This window comes from Pteropus alecto, unplaced genomic scaffold, assembly GCF_000325575.1.
Source record: "Pteropus alecto unplaced genomic scaffold, ASM32557v1 scaffold21, whole genome shotgun sequence".
Taxonomy (NCBI): domain Eukaryota; kingdom Metazoa; phylum Chordata; class Mammalia; order Chiroptera; family Pteropodidae; genus Pteropus; species Pteropus alecto.
The window spans coordinates 8263503-8269078 of NW_006436282.1; positions in this window are offsets into that span (position 1 = coordinate 8263503).

Here is a 5576-nt window from a genome sequence, read left to right on the forward strand (position 1 = left end):
GCTTTATGACTCATTGTGTGAAGCTAAAATATCAGGAACTCTAAAGACTTTATAAGCACTCAATATCTCATAGTTTAATATAATTACAATAATAATGATTATAGTCATCATGTCTATATTGTATATTTTTTCTTTTCTACATATAGAAATTCTTGGTGGCTACCACCTATTTCTATAGTTCTTAGTTCGACAATCCATATATTTTGCTGTGTCTACGTAGGTAGGAACGTGTATAGAATGCAAACCACAGTGAAGGAAATCAATGCTCAAATGCACTAAGTTCATTCATGTGCCTATAAAAAAATTCTATACATTAAACTTAGTGTAATTCTCCAGTGCCTTAAAAATGGTATAATTTGGAGCATTGGTCTGATAGCCACTTAGTACTAAGATAAAAAACAAAAAATTCATTCTAACAAGAATGTACTAATTTTAAAAATTTATTCAGCATATGAATAAATACAAAAAGCAAATAACACATGAAAATTTATATACAACTGCATGTGCTCATTCTTAGGCTCAGGGCACTGATGATCATTATGGAGAAATAAAGAATGATGATATTAATCCACTCGTTAAAAAAAGGTTACATTTTAAAGACAAGAAGCTTCAATAAATTATTTATATAGCATATTAATTATTGTATATGTCACTTGTGAAAATAGCCTTTCACTTGTGACAAAAGTCAGTGCTACTACTGACTTTTCAGGCATTAGAAAAACTCCAACATTAGAAGTCACACTCTTCTTGTATGTACTTATGGTTCAGTCAACCAGCCTTGCCCCTGTAGATGGCCCCTGAACATTAATTGATGATTGTGGTTTGGAGGTGGTAATGAGGAGGAAATGTTGTCCTTATTAAACTGATCACACAATCCATCAATAAAATGCATCAATACTCAAATGAGTGCCTACAGATTACAGTAATACTAACTCACATCTGAAATTTTGGGGACCAAATATTTCAGAGTGTAATTTGTAGTCTATTTTTCTTGAATCAATCACTTCATTGTTTTGTTAAAGTGTTATGTCAAAGCTGTACATTAGAAGCGCTACTAAATGATTAAATATCTAATTTCATTCATGTGCCTTTCTCATTTGTTTGCAAAGCTATGTGAAATAGGCTTTGGGGGAAATGGTAGATTGATGTGCATTTGTAGTAATTCATAGTGTTGAGTTATGTGAAGTAATAAAATGGCATTTCCTCTAATTTATTGAAGGAAAAGGGTCTCATCAGGAACTGAAAGAAATGACATTTTTATAAGAAATGTGAACTTACACTGAAACTAATAGTCAAGGGCAAGGAAAACTCATACGTTTTCAGGTTTTTTTACATTTGTCATCATTACTTTTAATATCACTCAACCTCAAGCACTTTACCTATTACCAATTTATTTATTACACAACAAAAACAAATTGATTGCAATGCTACAAAATGAAATAGGTTAAGTTCAGATATGAGCCACAGTGGAATCCTGTATACACCTGGCTCTAGCTACAGCATAGACCTGGAGGTACAAGCTATATATTTTTGTAACTTTTTGAATAGCATCATGTTGTAGTCTAAAATATAGACTATGATCTGGAATGAGAAATCCAGATCTAACCAAATATGGAACATTACATATTGTATCTTCTAAGCACATTAGTTTATTCACTCCCAGTTAATATGCTGTCATTTACTGCACAGTAGGAATATTTTTGAGTGCAGTAGTCAAGTGTTCTGAAATCAGCTATCATGGATTCTATAATGAATAACATATTTAAGTGTGCTTTACATTTTACATCTTCAATAATGAAGTGTGTTATCTGAAGAAAAACTTGAGACAGACCAATGCTCCAAATTATACCATTTTTAAGGCACTGGAGAATTACTAAGGCTGTGGACTTAGATCATGATCCCAGACAGAAGTACAAAGTATGCAGTCTGACAGTCACTACCGCTTTTCTTCATAAATCATTTCTAATTCATAAGCAAAAGGTAGGGGCTGGAAAACTGAACAGAGCTTCTTATGGGGCTGGAGAGATTGAAATTGGAATTGAAGGACATCAAGAAGAAGGGGTCTTGGTAAATACCCGAGTTGGGATGCATCAATATTGATATCAAGATAATATATCAAACAAGATAATATATCAAATGTTTATGTCTGTATTTGTGTATATGTATGTGTGAACACACATGCACACACACATTTTTTCACAGTTGAAATGAAAACAGAGCAGCCGAAGGACTGAATTGCAACTCGAAAGTGCCATCCCTAACTGAGTTCATGTAACCTATCCCTTCCCTCTGCCTGAAAGAAGCAAAAGTGAATTCTCTCTTGAGAAAGAAAATACCCAGAGACTCAAATTATCCCTAAAATTTTCATACACAATGGAACGAGAGCATTTCTTTAAAAACTTTTCAAGCATACCAAGACAAAACACCAAATGAGTCAAAGCCAGGCAATAAAAAATAGAAACAGACCCATAGCAGATACAGATTGGAATTATCGGACATGGATATTAAAATAAACATGATGAGTATGATCATGAAGTTATATAACAAGATAGAGAACTTCAGTCAAGAGCTGGAAACAAGTATAAAAATTAATCAAATGATTATTCTAGAAATGAAAAATTTACAATGACTAAAATTTAAGTAATACTGTGTGAATCTAAGCATATAATTATATGGAGTATCATACTAAATTCTATTCAAATGAGATTAACATCATCCTTTTTTCTAAAATGTATAACTTAATATCATTGGCTAATTTTCCTAAAAATTACTCCATTAATATAAGAATTTCATCATTATGCTCAAATACAGGTTCTGGTTATCATTTTCCTTCTATGAAAGTATCATTTGTTATACATATGTGTCAGACCACTTGAAAATTTCACTTTTCCAAGTGAATTAAAAATAAGGTCATAATTATAGTATGGTCAGGTTAGCCAAAAAGAACCCTGAAAAACTAAGTGGACCTAAAAATATTATTTAGTATTTCGACGTGCACCGGCTTGTTTATCTTTTCATTATTTCTTTAAACTTTGTTACAGAATGAGTTAAAGGTATTTGCTTTAATTCTCTTATTTTTTTCTAAAACTTCAAGAAATGATGTGAGGAGAAAAAATTTCTTAAAAAAATACATTATATCCACCACTTTTTATGACAAGTCTGAAGGCATACACACACACACACACACACACACACACACACACACACACACAATACCAAAGATATAAAAAACAAGTCATTCACCATTGAAAATATTAAGTTATATATAATAGTAAAGAAGGTACAAACTAAAGGTCAAGGGGAGGCTAGATATTATTCAATAAAGAAATTAATATGCTATCATGCTTTTATCATTGATCGAGGCAATGTGAGGATATCACTGAGCCTACACATGCACAAAGGAATAATGCTTAATATCTACATTGCCGGTTTTAGATTGTATTATATATTTGAAAATGCTGTTCTATATTGTTTTCTACTATTTTATGTTTTTAAGTCTTATATCTCCATTGATATAATGAAAGTACATTTTATCCTGGGAAACCCCTAACGCAAATATGTATTATAATTCAAAATGTCTCTTCTATGTCAGAAGTTAAGAACTGAAATATAAGTATTAACAAACATATCCTCTGTTTTTCTTCTTTAGAAAAATAGCACAGAATAAGAGGCAAATTGCCCAGGTTTAAATTGCAGGGCACTATACAATTTAGTGCCCTGCAATTTAATGAGTCTGTACAAGCACTTAATAATCCTTCGGTGCCAAAGTTTCCTCATTTATATAACATAATATCATCTACTTCACAGGAATGTTATAAGGATTAAATGAATTAACATATATAAAGGGCTTAAAACAATTCTTGGTAAGTACTGTATGTTTGCTGCTGTTGCTCTTGTACCCATTACTATTATTACTATTACTAATATTATTTTATTTATATATTCAAGTCACTCTGTTGAGTATGTCTTTCCTACACTTGGCAAAATATTTTTCATTTTTCAAAACCTGACTCAAAAAACTGTCCTGAACTCCTAGAACGTTTCTTTGCAGTGCTCCCAGAGCACTCTCTTTATCAATGTCATTATCAAACAAATTATATTGAAATTATCTATCTAAATATCTAATAAGCCTTCACACACCTGCCCCCCTCCTTCCCAGCTGTAAGGCTATTAGGTCCTGAATGGCAAGTATCCTGTCTTTCTCCATCTGTTCCCTAGCACTGATGCACGGCTGTGTCAGGGGTCCCCAAGACCACCCGCAGGTTCAGTGGTTCATTAGGAGAGCTCACAGGACTCAGTATATAGTTGCATTCATGGCTATGATTAATTACAGTGAAATGACATAAAGCAAAATTAGCGAAGGGAAAAAGTACATGGGGCAGAGACCAGAGGAAACCATGTGTAAGAGTCCAAGAATCTTCTCTTTGTGTGGAGTCACAAAGGACATACTTTTTCTCCTCCACCATGGAACTGTGATAACACAAGCTAAATGCTGTCAACCAGGGAAGCTCATTGGAGATTCAGTGTTCCAGGTGGATACTGGGGGTAGATTGCATAGGTATTCTCTGTCCAGCCACTAGCAAAATTCTATACTCACAGAAAAAAAAAAGTGGGTTTTTAGTGTAAAACCACACTGCACAAACAGTCTGGGGAGAATGAGCTGCTTTTTTTATTATTATTATTTAGCTGAAGTTTTATATCATTGTAGAAAACTATTTACTCTTCACATTCCGAGATACTGGCCAACCATGAAAGCAGGACTTTCTTTCTGCAAAAAAGTCTAGCATATAAAATTTATTCAATAGATATTTATATATACTGGATTAAATGAGCTAAGCTGTCCAACAGAACCATGTTCACAATACTAAGTTAAATAAATCCAATTCTCAAAATCTCATATAATGTATAATGCAACTATAATGCTGGGATATCATGTACACAATCATCTAATAAGCATTTTTCTGGACACAACACTAGATGCATTGTATTAAGTATTGCAGATACAAAGATCAGTAAGACATGTTCTGTGTTATTAAACAAATTCAGGTAGGGATGTCAGATTAAAAAGAAATAATTGGAACTAGCTATACCTAGTGTAATATATATAATTGTGGCAATATTGGGAGTGATTAATAAAATATCACTTTTTTATTTAGGGAATTATTTCAATATTCTTAGGAGTCTGATTATTACATGCTTCAATTAACTATATGTATGTCAATATATTTCTAAAACTTCATCTGTGATTCTGCTTTTGATAGTATGTTAGATAAGATATTCTGGAGTCTCACTGCTACAAAACAACTGAATACAAAACAAAACAGGCTTTTAATGTTTTTTCTTGGTTTTCAGAAACTAAGGAGAATAATTAAGACCTCTTCACAAAACCAAGCAAACATAAATAAAATCCCCAAACCAAAGCAGAAAGCTATGAGTTGGAAGTAAATATGAAACCCGGGTTTGGCTGAGGGGCTAATCCCAGTATCAACACTGGGACTGGAGCTATGCCTTGGGCCCACCACAAAGGAGAGCTGGGTGGGAGCTGGTAGAGGGTCAGAGAGGAGAACGGTAAGGAG